The sequence below is a fragment of the Gossypium hirsutum genome, chromosome A05 (genome assembly GCF_007990345.1).
Source record: "Gossypium hirsutum isolate 1008001.06 chromosome A05, Gossypium_hirsutum_v2.1, whole genome shotgun sequence".
Lineage (NCBI taxonomy): Eukaryota > Viridiplantae > Streptophyta > Magnoliopsida > Malvales > Malvaceae > Gossypium > Gossypium hirsutum.
In genome coordinates, this window is record NC_053428.1 from 41,089,967 (window position 1) to 41,115,489 (window position 25,523).

The 25,523-nt window shown below is 33.6% G+C and overlaps 1 long non-coding RNA gene across 1 annotated transcript; it reads left to right on the forward strand.

The window, feature by feature from the left end:
- The first annotated feature begins 3,505 nt into the window (after positions 1 to 3,505).
- Positions 3,506 to 4,725, forward strand: LOC107960312 (uncharacterized). The gene is made up of 2 exons (XR_001701120.2): positions 3,506 to 3,761; positions 4,214 to 4,725. It is a non-coding gene; the product is annotated as an uncharacterized lncRNA (long non-coding RNA).
- The last annotated feature ends 20,798 nt before the right edge of the window (positions 4,726 to 25,523 follow it).

Here is a 25,523-nt window from a genome sequence, read left to right on the forward strand (position 1 = left end):
AAATTCATACTTTAATCAAGATGAACAAGAGCCGAACCCTAGGAAGCCCTTTTTCTTTCTTTTTCCTTTGATTTTTGGTAAAAACAATGTGTTTATGGCCACTTTCATGTTTTGTTTTATGTATATTAACTTAATATACCTTTTTACTATTTTACCCTTGTCTTTAAACATTAATAAACTATTTACTAATGTCTAACAAGGTCATTTAATGCATTATGGTCAAATAACTACATAAGGACTTATTAGTCCAAAGCCATTTCAAAAACATACATTAAACATGTAGCATGCTAATTTCACCTTTTATGCGATTAAATCTTTTTTTTTCATAATTAAGCACAGAAACAGACAAATTAAATCACAAAAATTTCACAGATACAAATTCATATATTACAGATACAGAAAATAACATTAAAATTGTTGAAACTATTTTTTAAAAAATGAGGATCGACTTTATATTTTGAAAAGAAAACGAAAATTGGGAGTCGCCACCAATCTTTTTTGTTTAGGTGTGATCGGATCACCAAGAAGTTTGGTCATTTTAATAAAATATTTTAGTTTACTAAAACAACGATTTTGATCTACGAAATTTGAGAAAATGGGTTCGGGAGTCGGTTAGGATTAGCACCATCGTAACGCCCAAAATTGATACCTAATTGATTAATTAATGTCTTAATGTTGAAAATTGAAAAGATTTAAAATAAATTTTGAAATACGGTCCCTTTTTATGAATGTTTGGATAACTTGAAGTGAATATTAAGATTATCTTGTTTCGAAGAAATAAAATATCACATCCAACACGTAGAACACAACATTTCAAACCTTCGATACCAAAATCATCTCATGATTTCTAAAACTCATACATTGAAATTTTAAAAAGGATATTCGGTTGTTTGATCAAACGGAAAATCGAAACCCAACACGTAGGGCACGTTTTCTCGAAATTTCCAAACACAAAATATTGACTTATTTTTTGAAGAAAAATATGGATGGAAATTTAAAGGAATGTTTGATTATTTGGATAAACAAAAAATCGAAACCCAGCACATTAGGGCACGATTTCCCGAATTCCCAAACATCAATCATTGCTTTTGTTTTAGAGTTTTGAAAACGCAGGCGGGATTTTAAACGGAAATTTGAGTATTTAAATAAACAAAAGATCGAAACCCAACACGTTAGGGTACGATCCCTCAAATTTCTAAACATCAAACATCGCCTTTGTTTTATTTAAAATTATTTTTTTGTGTGAATTTAGATAAAATTAATGAAACATTTAAAAGTGATATACGTTTTAATTGATTATGTTTTAGAGAAAAATCATTTGAAACATGAATGGGGTTATACTTAACGGATAATGGTAATGTGACAAATTTGACATGATAATAACGTAACATACAAAATACAACATAATATATAACATTGATATCAATAAACTAACATATTAATATGCATGGATAATAACAAATATAATAATGGAAACAATAACGATAATCATCAACGAACAACAACAACAATAATAATAATAATGATGTAAAGATCGAGAAAAATAATAATAAAATAATAAAATCTAAAGTTTTAAAATTATAAAAAGGATATAAATAAATAAATGGTAAAATAAAGTAAAATAAATGTATGTAAAGAAAAAAGAATAGATAAATAAATATAAAAGAAATATAATAGTAATAGTAATAATAACGCAAAGCTAATTGATTTAATAATATGATAATAATAAATAAGTAAAATAAAAAGGAAAATAATAAAAGGGAAATCTGGGAAAATATATAAAAAGAAACAAATAATAAATGGATAGACAAATAAATAAATACTAGTAGCGAGAGAATAATAAAAAATAACAAATATTTAAATAAAGATAATAATAACAATAAATATTTAGAGAGTAAGCATTAAAATCTTTAATATATGTATGAGGGATATATAATATAGATGAATAGATAATACGATAATAATAGCAATAATAATGGAAGGAAGAAAAAAAAAACACATATAACGTACATCATTTAAATATCAACATAAATAATCAAAGACCAATGAATTAAAATAATATAAAAATAAGTAATATAATAAGGTTTAAAATAAATGATAAATGAAACCAATTAAAGTATAAAATAAAAATTTTAACATAAATAATATATAAAAGGTTTAAAATAATAATATATGAAACGGTTCAGAATAAACAATATATAAATTTTTAAATAAAGTATAAATCAATTTGAAATAAATAGTTTATAAAGCAATTTAAAGTAAACAATTAGAGGTGTGCATGGGCCGGGTCGGGGGCCCGCCTAAAATGTGAGAGGGTTTAGGCAAAAATATAGGCCCGAAAAATGGGCTTGGATAAAAAATAAGGCCGGTTTAAAAAATGGGCCGGGCCTCGAGTAAGATATTTTTAGCCCGGGCCCGGCCTGGCCCTGCCCGAATTCACTAAAGGACAAAAAAAATCTACATTTTTTTTTATTTTGAATGTTATTTTCTTGTTGTTTTCTCCATATTTTGCTACCATTTTACTATTATTTTACTATTATTTTGTTGTTATTGTTTGGATATTGTTTAAAATTTATTTTATTGTTAATTTTCTTATTATTTTAAAGGAATTTGTTAATTTTTTTATTATTTTAGAAGCAATTGCTTGTTAAGTTGTATTTATCTTAGTGTTAGTTAAGTCTACATATTTTTCAAAATTTATTTTCAATTTGTTGGGAAATATTTATTTTGATATTTTTAGTATTTTTAATGTATTATATATATTTAAAAATAATAATAAAATAATATAAAAAATTAATATGGGCTGGTCGGGCCAAGCCCGAGTTTTAGTATTTTTATTCTGGTCGGGCTTGGGCAAAATTTTAGGCCCTTTTTTTGGGCCCGACCCAAACCCGGCCCGGCCCGGCCCATGAACACCTCTATAAACAATATATAAAATAATTTAAAATAATAATACAAAACAAATTAAAATAAATAATATGATATAACAATTTAAAACAAATACTATATGGAAAAAGACTTAAAATAAATAATAATAAAACTGTTCAAAATAAATACTATGAAAGATTTATAATAAATAAAATAAAAAAAGGAAAACAAAAAAAGAATACAACATAATGAAAATAAGATAACAATATAATTATGTATGTTTATACGATATATATTTAAAAAAGGGTGAAAGCCAGTAATAATAGATAAATAAATAATATTAAAATAAAATGAATTCATAAAAAGGGTCAAAATTAGGCAAAGGATTAAATCGGGATTAAGACGAAATTTTGGGTCTAAATCATAATAAATCGATAAATAGGTTGGGTCTAAAGTGGAATGCACGTAAAGCAAAGAGGATTAAGAAACGAAGTGTTTAAATGTAGACTAAAATGAAATTGGCATAAAATTCACAGGCCAAATTTAAAAAAAATAAAAAAAGAACAGGGGCCTAATCGAACAGCGGCGCAGAAGGGGAGGACTGGCTATGAAAATCACCCATTTTATGAGGGAATGCGCAGACCCTTACCCTTTACCCAAACGGCGCCGTTTCCTTTATCTAAAAAACCAATTAATTTTGTTTGCCAAAACCATTTGCACCCAATCTGACGAAATCTAGAAGAGGTTTTCAATATTTCCTCTGTTAGGGCTTCCTTCTAATCCCCTTTCGCCGATTGGTCTTTCCCTCTACTGCAATACCAAAACACAATACACTCGGTGGCCAACAACGCTTGAAAATGGGTATTTCAACCCTGTTTCAAAGCCGTGTTCGGGTAAGCTTTCTCTCCTCCTCTTTTTTTTTTTCTCTTTTAAAGTAGATTTAAACTATATATATATATATTTAGGAAGAAAACACAACACAAAAAATGAAATAATGGTTGAATCGTAAGGGGAGAAAACTCCCGACCCTCGTCGGAACTCGAGTGGGTTTTGTGACGTCTGGGTCACCGGAGATTCACAATCGCGACGGAGAGCAAACCACGTTGAGATTTTATTATTATTTATGCTTTATTTCAAACAAAAATGAAGAAAAATAAAATAAAAAAGGCACCTTTGAGATATTAGTTTCTGATTTTTTATTTTTTATTCAAGAGTCTAAGTCCATTACATTGTGAATTCGAGGCTTTCTTGTATTCGAATACAAAAGGTTTGCTACCATTTTCAACTATTATTTGCTGTTTCTTTTTTACTTTATGTGTCTCTCTGCTCTGTTTCTTGTTTGCAGGCGTTGACGGATGGGAGCTTTGAGCGACGAGCGCGCTGCCCAGCAGGGGTACGGTGCACATGGGGGAAGCGGCGCCGGAGGCTAGGTAGAAACCCTAGGGTTTTTATTTCTGGTTTAGTTTTTGGGCTGGGGTTTTGGTTTGGGCCAGGATAGGTTGGGCTTAGTTGGTTTAATTGGGATTGGGTTTAGTTTGGTTTAATTGGGTTTTGTATCTTGGCCTGGACAGTTCAATTTTAGTTTGTATTTATTTTGTTTTTGTCTGATTTGGGTTAGTTGGGTCCGGGCCGGGCAAATTTGGGCCTGTACAAAAATATTTTTCGGACTCGAATTTGTGGTCTCGAAACCACTATTCCGACTAGGGACTAAATCAGACTGTTACAATTCTCCCCCTTAGGGATTTTTGTCCCCGAAAATCTTACCGTAAAACAGATTCGGATATTGTTGTTTCATTGCATCTTCAGGCTCCCATGTAGCCTCTTCTACTCGTGTCTATGCCACAGCACTTTGACTAACGGAATTTTCTTGTTACTTAATTCTTAGATCTCATGAGACAAAATACAAATCGGCTTTTCTTCATAAGTCATATCAGTATGGATTTCAATATCAGACAGAGAAATTACATGCGAAGGATCAGATCGGTATTGTCAAAGCATCGATATGTGAAACACATTATGTATCTTTTCTAACTCAGATGGTAATTTCAATCTGTAAGCAACCAGCTCAACTCGCTCGATGATTTCATACGGTCCGATAAACCTCAGACTCAACTTACCCTTTTTACCAAATCGAAACAATTTCTTCCACAAAAATACTTTCACGATCTCCAATTCAATATCTTTTCTTTTCAAATCTGCATATGATTTCTGACGATCAGAAGCAGCTTTCAAACTATCTCGGATTACTTTCACTTTTTGTTATGTTTCGTTTATCAGATCAATACCGTAAATTTTATTCTCACTGAGCTCAGACCAGTATAACGGAGTTCTACACTTTCTATCATATAAGGCTTCGTACGGTGTCATTTTAATGCTCGATTGAAAACTATTATTATAAGCGAATTCAATTAAAGGTAAGTATTGTTCCCACTTACCTTTAAACTCGAGAATGCAACATCTCAACATATCCTCAAGTGTCTGAATAATCCGTTTAGATTGACCATCCGTTTGTGGATGAAAAGAAGTGCTAAAATGCAATTTAGTTCCCAGAGCATCTTGCAATTTCTTCCAGAATCGAGATGTAAATCTCGGGTCTCTATCAGACACTATTGATAGTGGCACACCATGCAATCTCACAATATCATAAATATACAACTCAGCTAGCTTATCAAGCGAATAATCAAATCGAATCGGAATAAAATGAGCTAATTTTGTCACACGATCAACTACAACCCAAATTGTGTCTTTCTTTTTCGGTGACAGAGGCAAACCCAAAACAAAATCCATGGTTACTGGATCCCATTTTCACTCCGGAATCATAACCGGTTGTAATAACCCAGATGACACTTGATGCTTAACTTTAACTTGCTGACGGATTAAACATCTCGAAACAAAGTCAGAAATATCTCTTTTCATTCTCGGCCACCAATATAGTCGTTTCAAATCGTTATACATTTTCGTACTTCCCGGATGTACAGAAAATCTACTACCATGAGCTTTAGTCAAAATCGTTTGAATCAAATCTGGATTTCTTAGAACACAAAGTCTATTTCTGAACCTCAGACAATCATCATCATCTATTCGAAATTTAGAATCAGAATCAGAATTACACTGAGTTTGTTTAGCCATAATCTCATTATCAACCTTCTGAGCTTTAATAATCTGTTGTAAAAATAAAGGTCTCGCTTTTAATTCAGCTAAAACTTTTCTGACATTGCTCAGACCATTCAAATTTCACATCTTTTTGAAGCAATTTTGTCAACGGAGTTGTTATCGCAGAGAAATCTTCTACAAATCGTCTGTAGTAACCGGCAAGTCCTAGAAAACTGCAGACTTCATATACATTCCTTGGAGGCTTCCAGTCTAGGAATAGCTGAAATCTTGCTCGGATCAACTCGGATACCGGAAGCTAATACAATATGGCCCAGAAAGTCAACTACTCGCAACCAGAATTCACATTTACTGAATTTCGCATACAACTGTTTATTTCGCAGAGTTTGTAGCACTATTCTCAAATGCTTGGCATGTTCAGATTCATCACGTGAATAAATCAATATGTCATCAATGAATACTAAAACAAATTGATCTAAATACAGTCTGAATATTCTATTCATCAAATCCATAAAGATAGCAGGTGTATTAGTCAATCTGAAAGGCATAACTAAAAAATCATAATGGTCGTACCTCATTCTGAAAGTAGTTTTCGGAATGTCAGAGTCCTTTACCGGCAACTGATAGTAACCCGATCTCAGATCTATCTTTGAAAATATAGTAGCACCTTTCAACTGATTGAATAAGTCATCAATTCGAGGCAGAGGATATTTGTTCTTTATAGTCACTTTATTCAACTGACGATAATCTATACACATTCTCATCATACTGTCTTTCTTTTTCACAAACAGAACAGGAGCACCCAATGGTGAAAAACTCGGTTTAGCAAACCCTCGATCAGTCAATTCTTGCAACTAAGATTTTAATTCCTTTAACTCTATTAGAGCCATTCTATACAGAGCTATTGCAATTGGAGTAGTACCAGGTACTAATTCAATGCCAAACTCGACTTCTCGAATCGGAGGCAAACTAGGTAGTTCTTCAAGAAACACATCAGAGACGTCATAGACAACAGGCATTGATTCAACTTTCTTATCATTCACTTTTAAATTTAACACATAAGCTAAGTAGGATTCACAACCTTTCTTTACATATTTCTGTGCTTGCATTGCAGATATCATAGCTGGCAGTCCATTCAGATCACTAGACTCAATTCGAATTATCTCATCATTCTCACACCTTAAATCAATAACTTTTCATTTGCAATTCACAATAGCATCATGCAAGGTTAACCAGTCCATTCCCAGAATTATATCGAATTCGTCGAAAGGCAAAAGCATCAGATCAGCAGGAAAACAGATATCTCGTATCATTAACGGGCAATTCTTGCAGACTTTATCAACCAAGACACTTTTGCCTAAGGGGTTCGATACTCTAATTACGAATTCAGTAGACTCTACAGGCAAAGTCTTACCTTGTACTAAATTCATACAGATATAAGAATACGTTGATCCTGGGTCTATCAATGCAATCACAGAAGTATCATAAAGAGTTAAAGTACCAATAATCACGTATGGTGATGAAGCTTCCTAACGAGCTCGGATAGTATAGGCTCTAGCAGGTGCTTTGGCCTCAGATCTAACAGTAGTATCCCCAATAGCTCTTTGACCACCACTTGCATTTCTCGAATTTCTGGAAGGTCTACCTCTAGCTGAGGTGTTGCTCGATCTCGGATTCTGTACATTCTCTTGCTCAGCAGGTTTAAAACAATCTCTTACAAAATGGTCTAGAGATCTACATCGGCAATAGGCTTGATCATTCAATCTACAATTTCCTGGATGTCTTTTACCACAGTGTTTACATTTAGGTTTCTCAAATCAAACATTCCCGACATTTGCAATAGAAGTTGTAGGAGTTTTGAAGTTCGAATGCGATCTAGCTCGACCTCGGTTCAAATGTCCCACATTATCATTTGAACGACTTTGATCATCTCGGAATTTTTTTGACACTACTGATATGGTTTACCCGAAGATCTCTTTCTAGCATATCAAGCTTCAGTATCAGCTTTTCTTTTCTCCTTACTTAATTTTTTAGCTTTACAAGCTCGCTCAACGAGTACTACCATTTCTTTAATATCTAAAATCCCGACTAACAGACGGATATCTTCATTTATTCCATCTTTAAACCTTTTGCACACTATTGCTTCATTTGATACACATTCTTGAGCATACTGACTCAATCTCACAAATTCATGTTCGTATTCAGTAACAGACATACGACCCTGTTTAAGCTCGAGAAACTCTTTACGTTTCTGATCAATGAATCTCTGACTGATATATTTCTTCTGAAATTCAGATTGAAAGAAATCTCAAGCAACTCGTTCACTCGAAACCACAAATATTAAAGTTTTCCACCAATGATACGCCGTATCTCTCAAAAGTGAAACAGCGCATTTAACACATTCCTCAGGACTCAAAGACATCTCATCAAACACTCTTATTGTATTTTCCAACCAGAATTCGGCTCTATCAGCATCATCATTTGTTGTAGCTCGAAACTCTTTAGCCCCATACTTTCTAATCTTATCAACTGGTGGTCTACTCAACTGCACCAGATTCACTCGTGGCATATCAGGAGTTTGAGAAGGATTAACTGAGAGTGGAGGTTGTTGTACAGTCGGCTTGGTTCTAGTGTTTTGGGTGAACCATTCATTCATCATCTGATAGAAGGCTTGCTTAGCCTCAAAATCACGACTACTCGTAGCCGGTCTAGAATTAGCTTGCACCATCCATTGCACGGAAGCAGGCGCATTGCTTTCAACATCGTTAGCTGCAGCTCTATCGGGATCCATTTTCTATATAAAAGCACATTTCAATGTCAAGAGTCATCACACTATCATAGATTCAGATATATGACATGTATAGCTAGACTCACATACGCTATGGCAGTCCTAGAACCAATTAAACCATAGCTTTGATACCAATAAAATGTAACACCCCTATCCCGTAACTGTCACCGGAATAGGTAAGGGGCGTCACCGGACAGACAAAACATTTCGGACCAATTCAGAATCACAGATATTATTTAACATCATTACATAAGCAATCATCTCCAAATATAGTCTACGAGACCTAAAACATACATTTAAGGAAAGGTTGGAACTAAATCGAACCTATTTAGAATTTTTACAACTTAACCAACTTTTTTTTCAAACTGTTAAAGTCACATGCCCGTGCGACTAGGCAGTGTGTCACACACGGGCACTAAACACGCCCATGTGAACCAGTCGTGTCAAAAATAGGTCCTATACTGACTTTTTCACACGGCCAACAAGCACGACCGTGTGCCATGACCGTGTGATACATAGCTAGCTACTGACTTAAGCCCACGGCCATAAGGCACACCCAAATTCCCTAACCTTGCAAATTTTAAGAGGTTATTGCCAAACTAACACGGCCACCAGGTACGCCCGTGTCCTCTGACCGTGTGGCATAATGCAGGCTTGGTTTAAGCCAATTTGCCACCCTTTTTTGGGTCATTCCTACTAGCAATGCTAAGCAACATTCATACAACAAATTTTCAGCCAATTTCATGCTCAAAACATGCTTCATTACAACTATATCATCATCATTCAACAACCCATTCAAGACCATACCAAAGCTTAACACAAACATACCATTTTCTAGCCAACTCTCATGGCTTAACATATATACAATTCAAAACTTAATACATGAATATTCTAGCCTATACATGCCATACTTAAAAGTATTTACACTTTCAAAAGTACCAAAAATGAGATCGATAGTGTGGTGATGATCCTCAATTATCCTCAAGCCTTTATTAGCTCCGATAACTATAAAACAAACAGTAATCACACAGAGTAAGCTACAATGAGCTTAGTAAGCCAAATAAAATTATTCTAACTATTAAAGCATATAAATAGAAGTCAATAGCAAGAATTCATAGTTAATTCACAGCAACAGAGTCTTCCGTATTTAGAAAATCAGTACGATACAAACGTACTTGTAAAGATTATACATTTCATATATATAAATTCTCATATCCTGTACTCTACCATCAGACGGTTCAAAAGTGATACAAATACATCATAATGGAGTACAATGCCTACGTCTCAGACGTGGTCTTACATGTAATTCAGTGTCAATGCATCTGTCCCCGACAGGGTCTTATACGAAATCAAATACGATGCCAATGTCTTAGACATGGTCTTACACGTAAATCTCAAATTGAGGCCTGTGTCCCAGACACGGTCTTACACGATATCTCTGATCAATGTCAACGTTTCTTTAGAAACATACAAAGTTTTTCAAATACTAGCATATTATCAGAATTTATTGGAGATTCATTCATTAGGCTCTCACGACCGTCCAATACAGAATATAACTAGTATATGCAACATTCACTCAATTTAACACGTAATCATATTTTGACTTACCTTGTACGGATTTCAGACGGACACGAGTCGACTATTCAACTACTTTGGACTTCCTTCGATCTAAGTCCGGTTTTCTTTGTTCTTGATCTAATACAATTCAAATTCAACCATACAATCATTCATTTCATTCAAAATAATCCATGAACACATATTTAGGGCACTTTGCATTTTAGCCCTTATATTTTCAAACTTTGACAATTTAGTTCATTTTTCACAAAATCACAAATATGCATAATTCATCAATATTATAGCTTGGCCAAATATACATGGCTTCCATACAAGTCCAAATAACACATTTAAATGACAATTTAGTCCTTCAAAACCTTATTTTGAAAAATTAGCCTAAATAGCTCTATTTCATCAAAATTCAAGGACAAAGCTTATAAATCTTCTACTAAACCTTCATAATTCATCCAAGAACATTACAAAACTCATGATATCAACAATGGCATATTTCATGAAATCTTTAACAGAAACAGAAATTCAGACATGGGCTTTGAAGAACACAAAGCAACGATCACAGGAACGTAGAAATTATCAAAAACAGACGAAAATTCATACCTTAATCAAGATGAACAAGAGCCGAACCCTAGGAAGCCCTTTTTCTTTCTTTTTCCTTTGATTTTCGGTAAAAACAATATGTTTATGGCCATTTTCATGTTTTGTTTTATGTATATTAACTTAATATACCTTTTTACTATTTTACCCTTGTCTTTAAACATTAATAAACTATTTACTAATGTCTAACAAGGTCATTTAATACATTACTTGGTCAAATAACTACATAAGGACTTATTAGTCCAAAGCCATTTCAAAAACATACATTAAACATGTAGCATGCTAATTTCACCTTTTATGCGATTAAATCCTTTTTTTTTCATAATTAGGCACAAAAATAGACAAAGTAAATCACAGAAATTTCACAGATACAAATTCATATATTACAGACACAGAAAATAATATTAAAATATTTTTTAGACTCGGATCTATGGTCCCAAAACCACTATTCCGACTAGGGTCTAAATCGGACTGTTACAAAAAATATGTCATTGATATTTTAGAAAAGGCTGGGATGAGTGGTTACCACCCAGCTGACACACCAATTGATCTAAATATAAAATTCAAAAATAAAGAATATCAATTAGTTAATAAAAGGCAGTACCAAAGATTAGTTGGTAAGTTAATTTACTTATCACATACAAGGCCAGACATAGCTTTTACAGTAAGCTTAGTGAGTCAATTTATGTACTCCCCAATGGAGGAACATGAAGAAGCAGTGTTTCGAATTCTAAGATACTTGAAGAGTTCACCTGGAAAGGGCTTATTCTTCAAGAAATCTGAACAAAGAGGAATTGAAGCTTATACAGATGCAAATTGGGCAGGCTCAATAACAGATAGAAGATCTACATATGGATACTGTACATTTGTTTGGGGAAACCTTGTGACTTGGCGAAGCAAAAAATAAAGTGTTGTAGCAAGAAGTAGTACATAGGCTGAGTTTAGATCAATGGCTCAAGGAATTTGTGAAATGATGTGGTTAAAAAGAATTATGGAAGAGCTGAGGAAACCAATAACTTCACCAATAAAGTTGTACTATGATAGCAAAGCTGGTATTAGTATTGCTCAAAACCCAGTCTAACATGACAGAACTAAACATGTTGAGATTGATAAACACTTTATCAAGGAGAAGATTGAAGAAGGCCAAGTGTGTATGTTGTTTGTTCCTTCAAAACAACAGATTGCTGACATACTCACCAAAGGACTCTCTAAGACAAGCTTTGATTTTCTTATAAGCAAGTTAGGCATGATTGATATATATGCACCAACTTGAGGGAGAGTATTGAAATATGTATATATTTTAAATTTATTTAGGTAGATAAATCTTATTTAGGTAGATAAGTTTTATTCATATTCTAGGAATATTTTTATTTTATCTTTTTGTAGTTTATTAGAATAAGGGAACTATTTTCTTTTATGTTTTAGTAGTTTATTAGAATAAGGGAACTATTTTCCCAATTAGGATTAGGACTCCTTTCTCTATTTAAGTTCAGTTCTTTAGTTAATAATAATAGAACAGTTTTATTAAAAGCTCTCTTGAAAACTTTCAATGTCATCAACTAAAACTATGAATGCATAAGCCACCATATCAACAAAGCGACCAGGCTTTCTAATCATTCTTCTTGGCTTACTAGTTGCAACTGATTCAAGTTTCTAAAGAATTTCTTGGGTTTAAACCTCCCATTCACTAAAGTCTCCTTATTCTATTAGGTCTTCCTTATTAGAGTTTCCTTTTACCATAGAAGAATCATTAACTTCTTCATTTGTTAGAATCACCACTCTTTCAAATTCCACCTACTTATGAATATCATTTGGTTGTGCCTTTTGCACATTTGAAAACATGGTAGATTCATTAAAGGTGACATATCTGCTGAAATGATTTTCTTTGTTTCTGGACGTCATGGGCAAAAACCTTTTATGCTAGAAGTGATCCTTAAGAACAATACTTTCTTTGCTCTTCGATCCAACTTTGATTCCTTTACATGGTAGTATGCAATAAAACAAACACATGTAAGGAACCATAATTTGTAGTAGGCTTCCCACTCCATTTCTCTAATAGCATTTTGCAGTAGATGACAGGCAATTAATGAGATGGCATGCATCAAACTTTCTCCATCAACCTTCGATTTATGGGTTCTACCACCCTATTCTGTTGTGGTTAAACCTAATCATAGGTTGGGTTAGGCCAAGCTAATGCAAAATTTTAGGTCTGCTTTTTAGGCTTGGGCCTTACCCAACCTAAAAATTGGGCTTAAAATTTTGCCCAAGCCCAACCCAGATGAAAAAAATTCTAAACCTGAACCCAGCTCGCCCATATTAAATTTATTATTATTTTTTATATAAAAACTAATTTAAAAAATATAATACATTAACTACACTAAAAATATTAAAATAAATGTTCCCTTGGAAATTGAAAATGCATTTAAAAAAGTCTTTTATACTTAAATGACACTAAGATAGTTGCAACTTAGCAAGTAAATGCCTTTGAAATAGTAGCAAAATTAACAATAAAACGAGATTCATACAATATCCAAACAATGACAACAAAATAGTAGCAATATAATAGAAAAATGATAGAAAAATAATAGCAAAACAATAACAAATGGCAACAGGGAAAAAATTAGGCAGATTTAGGTTGAGCCTAAGCTAAAAAACTCTTAGCCAAGGCTTCGACCTTTTAGAAAACGAGCCTTATTTTTTGTCCAAGCTCATCTTTTGGGCTTATATTTGTGCCCAAATTGTCCCACTTTTTGGGCAGGCTTTTGGGTATGAGTGGGTGGCCCGACCCATGATTAGGTCTAATTGTGGTATAGATTTGATAGCGAAGTTGTAACATCCTGATTTTGGGCTTAGTCAGAACAGTGATTTCGGGACCACAAATCCGATGAGGAAAATTTCATTTTTATTATATTTTTATGATCTACGATTTCACAGAATGATTTTGTGAAAATTTCGTTTGAAAATTTCGACGTTTGGGCACTCAATTTAGTAAAAAGGACTAAATTGTAAAAAGTGTAAAAGTTGAGTTTTATATGTTAGAGGTGTATAATTGTCATGAAATTGTAAATGAGAGGTCCTTAAATGATAATTAAACCATTTTATAACTTTTTGGACAAAAATGGCCTTGGTTGGGTAAAATTTGAAAGAATAGTAAAAAGGGTATTTTGGTCATTTAGGGGTAAAATGAATTAAAAAACAAATTTTAAACCCCAAATGTGTCCCTTTCTTCTTACTATAGTAGAATGTACCAAGAGCAGCCATGGTTAGGGTTTGGCCAAGCTTCCAAGTAAGTGATTCCAAGCTTCGTTTTTAATGTTCTATGTATTTTTGAAATCTTGGTAACATGATCTGCTCATTTCTACCATTATTTTGAGCTAGGATTTATGTTTAAAAATTTACGCATAAATTATATGCATGTATTTTGATGTTTAATGGTAGAATATGAAGCTTGAAATTGTTTTAAACAACTTTTGCTAAGCAATTTTACGTGAAAACGAGTAAAACGGTATAATCGATAAAAATACCTAATGTTCATAAGTACATGTTAGAGTGAGAATTTGATGTTGCCATAGAAGGGAAAATGATCAGCATGTCATAAAACATAAGAAAATAGGAAGAAGTTTAATTTCCGAACCTTGGGGTAAAAGTGCAAATATGTAAAAGTTTAGGGTTCAAAATGAAAATTTGTAAAAAATATGATTTTTAGACCCATATGAATAGTGTGACTAATTAGTAGGCTAAATGTGATATTATAGATCAAGGAAATCGAGATTTGGGCTTAAATCGGGAAAATACAAGGTTATAGACTAGAATGGTAAATTGCCATTTTTGGATCCGAGGTAAGTTTGTACATAAATAATTTATCGATTCTTTTTATTTTATTATATTTTGTTATCATATGAAACGTGGCTGCCTATAGAATGATTATTTGTTGTAAATTGCAAATTGAAAAAGGACTATGAATAAATTGTAACATGTTGGAAAGTGAGGAATTTCTCGGTTGAGCCTTCGGAATAGAAATGATATGAATGATCTATTGTGAGGTCACGTGTGTAGTACTAAGTGCAGGCTACTACGTGTACCAGATAATTGGTCACATGTGTAGTACTAAGTGCAGGCTACTATGCGTACCCGATAACTTCAATCACGTGTGTAGTACTAAATGCAGGCTATTACGTGTATCAGATGGTTAGGTCACGTGTGTAGTACTAAGTGCAGGCTCCTACGTGTACTGGATAATTGGTCACATGTGTAATATTAAGTGCAGGGTACTACATGTACCGGATAATTGGTCGCATGTGTAGTACTAAGTGCAGGCTACTATGCGTACCAGATAGCTTTGGCTACAATTGTGAAAATATGTGCAAGCAACTGAGTATCAGTTATTATTCCGAAGAGTTCAATGGGAAAATCGGATAAGTAAAAATACATGTGAATATGATTATATGGTGAATAAGTGCAGGTAAATGTTTAAGAAAATTTTGATCAATATGCTCGATTTTTTAGTGAACTTCGATAAGACAAAATGGATTAAGTGAAATTATGTAAGAGTGAATTTTAGTAGTAAAACAATGTTGGACAGCAGCAATTGTGTAACTTTGAAAATTCACCAAAACTTGTGTAAGTGGAATTAAATTTCAAAGAAATTATGGAATTAAATATTAATGAGTATATTCTCATATAAAATAAACAGGGGGAGCAAAAGAGTTGTATATTATGTGATATTCTAATTTTTGTGAGACAGTTTCAGAATAAATTTGAGATCCTCTATTCTGACTTAGAAAATTTTTTTAAAATTGTAGAAAAATAATTATGGGTTATAATTTATATTTTTAGAATCTTTGATAAGTTTACTTTAAATAGTAACAAACGTGAACATTATCTGACTTTCATATTATGAGATAAATAAATTTTAGTGAAGAAAGGTCGAAGCTGTCAAACAGAAAAATAGGAGAGAATTTGAATAATCAACTGTACTTATTGGCTGGACCAAAAATTTTTAAAATTTTGTAGTAGAAATATATATGAGTCTAGTTTCTGGGAAAATTTACAGATCTTAATTTGGAGTTCCGTAACTCTAGATATAAATGATTTAGTGACTGTGACTCAATAAAGAAGCTTAACTAGAACATGTGTAAATGTATAATTGAGTTAGTTTTACTATGGAAAGCATGTTAGTAAATTGCTTATTATTATTTCATGTGAGCTTACTAAGCGTAAAGCTTACCCCCTCCTTTCCATTTCTTTTAGTGTTGTCAGGTTAGCTCAGGGTTGGAGATCGTCGGAGGCAGCACCACACTATCAAGCCAACACCTTGACAGTATAAACACATATGCTAGAATTATCAAGTGAGTGGCATGTATAGGGACCTAGTTTTATAACATGTGTTATTATAATTTGACCAAATATATTGGTCTTTACTGAGCTAATGATTCTGACTTATAAATCTAGATATTTATGTTATGTTTGATATTGATGATGTGCATATGCTTGTTTGCCATGCATGGTTGGTAATATGTTATGTGTTGTTGTGAATGTTTAAGTTCGTTAAAGCCTCGAACTCTGTCCTGACGTTGGATACGGGTGAGGGGTGTTACAGAAGTATCTACTGATGCCCTCATTTTTACAAATCTTTGCAAATGGATCACTTCTATACTTTCCACCATTGTTTATGTGTACATGTTTCATCCTTTTGCATGTTTGAGTTTCCATTATATTTTTCCACTTAAGGAAAACTCTTAATAGTTCATCATTTGTATTCATTGTATACACTCACACTCTTCAAGAATAATCATCAAAAAAAGTTGGATAACAATGTTTTCCTCCCAAAGAGTTTGTTTTAGAGTGACCCCAAACATCTGATTGAACACAATCCAAGATGCCTTTAGTATCATAGATCGAAGTCCCAAAATTCACCATTATCTGTTTCCCTTTAATGCAATGTTGACAAAAATCTATTTTACTGGTTCTTACTCCTTTTAATAATCCTTGATTTATAATTAAGTTCAAGGACTTTTCACCTGCATAACCCAAGTGCATATGTCATAGCTTAAGTGCTTCTAACTCCCGATTTTCAATTGATGTCGCAGTAATTATCTCATTAATTGTACTTTCTAGATAGTGGTACAGGTTATTATTCTTATAGACCCCCTTTATTATCACATGTGCACCAAAAATAATCTTCATTTCACCATCTTTAGCTCTCACTTAGAAACCTTTTGATTCCAAGATTCCTACATAAATGAGATTCAAATCCAGCACACAACGAACAACATGTAAAGTTATGATTGATTTATTATGATTTATCAATTGAACAAAATCAATCCCATATGTGGCAAGAAAAGTACTATTTGTTGTATAGTCATCTCCATCCTTTAGTTCTTTAACATCAAAGAATCACTCCAAATGAGGGCACATATGATGGCTACAAGCTAAATCCAAAATGACAAGTTACTAATGTAACAAGTGAGAGATCTGAATCTTCATTATCACACTTAGCTACATTTGATTTTGCTACAACTTTTCTTTTATCATATTTACTTTTATTTTCAACTTTTGAAAATTTGTCATCTAGTGTCCTTTTTTCTTAACAGAAAGTACATTCATCTTTACTCAACTTCCCCTTTGACTTGGATCTCCTCTTTTATACTTTACTTCGGGTGTGTGAATGACCCTGGACTACCAATGCTTCTATATCTCTAGTTGAATTTCCTTGCTTTTCCTTCTTTCTCAACTCATAACTATATAAAGGTGCACACACTTCACTAAGAGATACATCAACCTTCCTGTGAAGTAAAGTAGTTTCAAGGAACTCAAACTCCATAGGAAGTGACCTCAACAATATCAAAGTCAAATCTTTAACTTTGAAAGTCTCATCCATATTCACTAGATTAGTGAATAATTGATTAAAAATGGTGATGTGATCATTCATAATGGTACCCGAAACATAAGTGAATTGAAACAACCTTTTCTTTATATAGAGCTGATTCTGATTATTTTTCTTCAAAAAATTTTATTTTTTGAGAAAGCATACCTTTGCTCTTAGCAAAAGTCTACTTTGAGAAAGCATACCTCTGCTCTCAACAAAAGCACGATTGAATTGTATCACATGTCAAATGATTAATAGTTATCCAATCTTTCTCCTCCACATCATTTGGTTTCTTTTCATTAATGACACTTTCTAGACTTTGCTGAAAAAGAACATTTAGAACCTCACTTTGCCACATATTGAAATGACTTGTGCCATCGAAGATCTCCACTGCCAATCTTGTATTTACCATTGTCGGTCTTGCCTATATGGACGATGTTGGAGTCGTTGATGTAGATACGAATCCTCTTAGACTATCCATCATTTCAACCATAATCTTTTAATATACCCAAGGAATTTTTTTCTAATGTGGAAGATTAGTTTAAACTGCAACAAAAGAGCATACTTCGAATAACTTTCGACTCTCATATCACATGTTGTGAAAATAGGGTAAAAGAGAGTGCATTATTGTACTAGAAAACCACACTAGGTTTAATTCCTAGGAAAGATTGGAGGGGTAACAAACGGTCTCATTTAAAACCCAACCTCCTAAACAGAATCTCTCTACAATGTAATTTAATAATATAATATATCAATACAAGTGTACCCTACAAAATACTGAAAGATAAATAAAAATAATAAATAACACCACAAATTTAACGAGTTTCTGCAAATTACGCCTACATCCTCAGGCACTACCAAATATATTTCACTACAAAAGATACAAGTGAAAAATTACAACTAGGAAGAAAGAAAAATTGCCTTATAAAGAAAATAACAAATTTTGGGATGATTCAAAGGTGGGGAACAACCCTTATTCATAATAGTACAAATTCTCCACAACCTTATATTTTTTTAGATGTGGGATTGTGGTACTTTAATAACAACAAATATCAACATTCAAACCCTTACTTGCCAAAATAGTTTTACTTGGAACAAACTAACGCAACACTCTGCAGCAAAAGTGGTTGATCTTGGGTGGTAATCCATTATTCCATACCAGAAACCAACGGCTATCAACTTGTAAGCCAACAATGTTTTTTAGCATCTCGATAGCGAACCAATAACCAAATTTAATAGTGTAAATACCATTTCTCTCAAAATGTCAAATCCATTTATCATCAGGAGGAAAAAGTCCACGAACCATGTCAACAGACTAATCATCCCCTTGCTCATTCAAAAGATCTCTAACAATTAAGTGGTTCATACTAGTGAAGGGGTTCAAAGCAACATGAAAATCAACAGGACACAAACTTAGTTAGGAATTTATTTACAGCCCTTTTCTTTTATAAAGCAATAAGTATTATTTTGAGGGTATTTATATCTTTTTATATTTTGATAAATTTAAGAAAAATAGATACACTTAATGAAAATTATGATATTTAAACATAAGACATCATGCTTTTGTCATCTCCAATTTACCATTTCAACATCTACATTTTATTTTTATATGATTTTTTATAAATTTATTATATGAATATTTTTGCCCACATAAACTAGTTTACTTTAGGATTATATTTATCTAATTATCATAAACTTCTTTTGACTATAAAATTTAAAAAGCTTGATACTTTTTTTGGCCTTTGTATTTTTTTTTTATCAATTTAGCTCTTGTACTTTTATTCTATAGTCCTTGTTCCTCCAATCTAAATTTTTCAAAAAAAAATTGTTATCACAAAAAAAAGTAAAAAAAAAATTACTTACAAGTTTTTAGAAAATATGAGAAAATTTTTAAAAATCATTAAAATCCAACAAAATCATAAAAAACCAAAAACAATTAATAACTTAGAAAATTATAAAAACTAAAAAAAAATTCATAATCTACTTTGAAAATTATAAAAAAAAGATAAAAATTTATAAGTATGTGAAACTTTAAAAACAAATTAAAAATTTTCATAAATATTTGAAATTTTTTTGTTTGGAATTTTTAGTTTTTTAAAAGAATTTATAATTTTATGATTTATTTAAAAATTTTATGGTTTTGTTTTTTGAAAATTTTAAGATTTTTTTGTATTTTTTTTGTATTTTTATATTTTTAAGAAATTTTAAATTTTTACACTGACATTATTTGATTGGATGGGGAGATTTTTTAAGGAGAAATATGAATGAGGTAATATGATATAGAAAATAAAAGTACACGAGTCAAACCAATCAAAGTCAAACCTACAAAAACGATAATTTAACAGAAGCAAAAAAGAAAAAGAGAGATACTAAATCAATTTATTATTATTATTATTTTTTAAATGGCTACCAAAGTCTGCATTACATCAAAAAAGACTTCCAAGCCCCCTTCTGCAAGAAATTTCAAAGTCAATTCGCCTATGTATTGATGAAAAAATATTGATGAAAAATGGGGAAGAAGGGAAGGAGCAAGAAAAATAGCCAAGATAAACAGAGGCATGATGTAGATGATGATAACCCAAGAAACACTTCAGCTTCCAGGTAACAACTCTTAAGTTTTAACTAATTACTATTTTCTTCTAAATTATCAGTATCTTAGTTCAGTCTCCTTGTATTTGATCAGGTATTCGGATATCAGTAGTCTAACTGATAATGTTTTTCCATCATTTATTCATATATGGAAGCATGATCAAGAGAAATTGTACAAACATGTCAATATCCCGAAAAGGTAGTTAAGTGAGAACTTTTATATATACTTTTACTTTGGGATTTTGTTATTTGTTATGATCAAACAACTTTTGAGTTTTGATATGATCAAATGTTGTGTTTTCTTTTTCTTTGGAACAGTAATAATAGTATGGACCCGAATGATTTCATCAGTCATTTACCTAATGCGAAACAAGAAACCAATCATGAAAATGGTAGAAATCGATAGTATAATACATGTTTAGCTAAATAATCAGCTACCATATTTATACAGACTTTAATAAACTAACTAGTAACGAACTGTTAACTACATCAGTAACAGCTAACTACTAACTGCTACTTAACTAATAACTATCACCATCCACAACTATTTCTATATCTTAATATGCCTCCAGCTGCTTGATTGTTGCTATTTGTTCTCGTCTAGTAACAACTTTGAGACTCGAACAAAACTTTGTAAACAAAGGAGCAGATAAGGGTTTGGTGAAGATGCCTGCTACTTGATCTTGAGCTGGCACATGCCCGACATTCAACTTCCCAACAGTAATCTTCTCTCTAACAAAAAAATAGATCCAAATCGACATGTTTGAATTTTAAATGCAGTACCGGATTAGTTGAGACGGCAACAACCCTGGAATTATCATACCAAATTGTAGCTTTCTTAGAAGGAGCAACATACAACTCAGACAGAAGGGATTCCAGCCAGACAACCTCGGTAACCATATAAGCAAGGCTGCGATACTCAGCTTTTGCAATAGATCTGGAGATAACTTGTTGCTTCTTAGATCCCCAGGCCACAGGATTTCCACCAAGAAAAACACAAAAGCCTGTGGTTGACCGCCTATCATTGACATCCGTACCCCAGTTTGCATCAGAAAACCCTACAAGATCCAAGCTGACAGCAGCAGTAAAATGAAGGCCATACTCCATAGTACTTTGAAGATATCGAAGAATCCGTTTGACAACCTTAAAGTGCTGATCAAGAGGCCTATGCATAAATTGGCACACTTTGTTAACAGTAAAGGTGATATTAGGCTTAGTGATAACAACATATTGTAGAGCTCCCACGATGCTCTTATAGTCAGACTCATTTTCAATAGCACTACCAACATGCTGTGACAGACTTGTCGAAGTAGCCATTGGCGTAGGGGAACCCTTTGCTTGATCTGTACGAGCTCGCTTTAAAAGATCCTGAATATATTTCCGTTGACTGAGGAAAAGTCCATCAGTAGTAGGCACAACTTCAATACCAAGAAAATAAATGAGAGTTCCGAGATCCTTCAAGGAGAATTGTATATCTAAACTTGTGACAAAAGCATCGATACTGCCTTGATGGTTACCAATAACAATAATGTCATCCACGTATACAAGGACATACAGCAGCACCCCTTCAGTATTTTGAATAAATAAAGAGCCATCAGACTTTGCTAACATAAAATGAGAGGCAAATAAGAAGTCTCTGAGTTTAGAGAACCAAGCCCGTGGTGCTTGTTTAAGACCATACAACACTTTCTTTAGCCTGCAGACCAAATTCTGACCACCATGCTGTTGTTCAAAACCAGGGGGTTGAATCATGTAGATCTCTTCAAATAAGTCGCCATTAATGAATGCATTATTGATATCTACTTGTCTCAACTACCAACCAAATTTTACTGCCAGAGCAAGAACAACAAGGATTGTAGTTGGTTTTACAATAGGGCTTAAGGTTTCATGAAAGTCAATTCCAGCTTCCTAGAGGTAGCCTTTTACCACGAAACGACCTTTATATCGAGCAATAGTTCCATCCGAATATTGTTTAAGCTTGAAGACCCATTTGCAGCCCACAACTCTCCTATTTGAAGGTAGAGGGACTAAATCCCAAGTATTATTCCTCAGGAAAGCTTCATATTCTTCTTGAGCAGCTAGGGTCCATTCTTTGCTAGAAAAAGCCTCATTGGTCGTGGTAGGTTCAGTAATAATCAGCTTAGTTGAGAAAACTCGGGGCTTGAAAATACCACTCTTGGACCTAGTTTGCATGGGATTCGAGTTAACGGGAGGAGTAGACACCTCTTCAACAGTCTGAAGACTACTAGGGACTAAATGTGAGCCATATGAGTGAACAGGCTAAGAGGAAACATCACCAGAAGAAGAAAGACTACTGTTAGCTGCAGTGGCTGGCAATAGACCATCAGCTGACCTGCACAGCAAGTCAAGAGAGTCATAAGAGACAGACCTAGAAGAATCGAGACCAGGATGTTGCAAGGAGGAAGCGAGCATTAGAACTTGAGAACGGTGATGCAAGAACTAAGGTCGAACCTCAGGAGGTGCAACAGTACTAGCTGAGTCGGTGGAACCGGTAAAAGGAAAACATGTTTCATCAAACACCACATGTCTAGAAAGAAACATCTAACTAGTATCATCTAGGCACTTGTATCCCTTGTACACAGGACTATAGCCAATAAAAACATAAGGTTTCGAACAAAATCGCAACTTATGAGTATTGAAAGGCCTAAGATAAGGATAACACCTGCAACCAAATACTCGGGGATGCATATAACCAGGCAGAGACTTGTGCAATAGTTCATAGGGAGACTTTCCATCTAGAATAGATGTTGGGAGCCTATTGATGAGATGGACGGCACTAATGAAGACATGCGCCCAAAGATGCATGGGGCCCTTAGCTTGAGCTAGCAATGTCATACCAATATCAACTATATGCCTATGTTTGCGCTCGACCAAACCATTTTGTTCAGAGGTATGGAGACACGATAGGCAATGGTGGATTCCCAGCTGAGAAAGAACCTATGGAAAGGATCGAAACTCGCCTCCCTAGTCAGTTTGAAGAACCTTCACCTTACAACCAAACTGAACCTCAATGAATTTATAAAGATGTAGAAATTTTGCAAGAGCCTCAGATTTATGTTTAATGAGATATAACCAGGTATATCTAGAATAAGCATCAACAAAAAATGTAATAGGAATGTCCCCTCAAAAGTGACAGAGGCTGGCCCCCAAAGATCAGCAACAATAAGCTCAAAAGGAGTCGAGTACATAGTAGAAGAAGAAGAAAAAGGAAGTTTATGAAGTTTTCCAAGCTGGCATGTAACATTGTTTACAGCTATATTACATTTTCGAAGAACTGAAATTACAATTTTATTACAATGGTGCCCAAGCCTTCTGTGTTATAGATTAAAAGCAGAAGTACTAGGAGTAGATGTCCTCAAATGAGTAACATGAGTAGTGGCTAGAGAAGACAAGGCAGTACTGAACCGTGGAGAGACTGATAGATCAAACTTGTACAAACCATTATGAATGTGGCCTACCAGCAAAATGCTCCCTGTCTTGATATCCTTAACAAAGCAACGAACTGGATGAAATTCAAAATAAATGTGGTTATCTTTGGTAAACTAAGCAACAGACAGTAAATTTTTACAAATTCGAGAAATAAGCAGGACATTTTTCAAGTGAAATACTCGACTAGCAGCAGTAAAATGACCTGAGCCAACATGAGCTACAGGCACAGGCAGTCCATTCCCCATGTAAAGCTTATGGTTACCTATGTATGGTGCTGCATCCTTCAAATTATCCAAATCATTAGTGACATGATTAGACGCTCCTGAATCGGGATACTAAGCTTTTGTATTCAGAGAACTCGAGAGACATTGTTCTTGTTTGGAATAATCAATAGGAACTGAATCAGCCTTATGAGAACAATATGCACAAGTCAAATCTGAAGAACCTTGAAACTAATGGCAGTGAGCCTGCATAGACTGATCAGAAACTCCGTTAAAAGTCTCATCAAACCGATAATATCATTTATGAACAGTATGACCAACACGGCCACACAACTGGCATTGAGCTTAGTATGACCAAACTTTCTCCTTCGACCACGGCCTTTAGAAAACCGACCATTACCTCTGTAGGATGATCGAGATCCTCTATCAAACTGACTGTTACTATTTTCAGTGCTTCCACGTTGTTGAGCAACATTTGCCTGAAACGAAGCACTGGAAACCAAATCCTGTTGTCGAGTTTCACAATCAATAAGCATCTCTACAAGAAGATCAAGAGGAACATGCATCGCAGAAGCTACAACTCAAATTGATTCAAATTCCACAGGTAAACCAGCAAGAATAATACTAATCTGTTCTTGCTCAGAAGCACCATTCTCTGCAGCCATTAGAGTGTCACAGAGGTTTTTAATCTTGGTCAGATATTCTTTCACAGTTAACTGACCTTTTTTTTAGAGTACAAAGAATGTCTCAAGGTAAAGACTGTCAAAGTAGATTTTGAAACAAAATGACGCACTACAGTATTCCAGACATCAAAGTTCGATTGAGCACTAGAGAGATGAACCAAGATCTCATCACAGATGGTAGACAGCAACCAAGAAGCCAACAGTTTGTCTTGTTGCTTGTGAAACAATAATACAGGATTTGGAACAAGATTACCATCCTTATCAACAACTGACTGTGAAGGAGTATTAATTGTTCCAAGCACAAAATCTTGCAACCCATAACCTTCAAGAATCAACAAGACCTGTTGTTTCCACAAAAGAAAATTATTCTCACCATGTTTCACAGTGTCATGCTTGGGAAACTATTGTATCTTTCTAAAAGAAGCATCACCAAGATTGGGAGAAGAACCATCTACTGGAGCAGTAGTATTAAAAGACTGGCGAATTTCATCATCGTTACCAGAAACAGCCTCAGTGGCTACGAGTGAGATGGAAAGAAAAGAAAAAAAAAACGATTATGGCTCAGATACCATAATGAGAAACAAGAAACCAATCATGAAGATGGTAAAAATCGATAGTGTGATACATGTTTAGCTGAATAATTAGCTACCATATTTATATAGACTTTAATAAACTAACTAGTAACTAATTGTTAACTACATCAGTAACTGCTAACTACTAACTAATAACTATCACCATCCACAACTATTTCTATTCCTTAATATTACCGGATAACATCC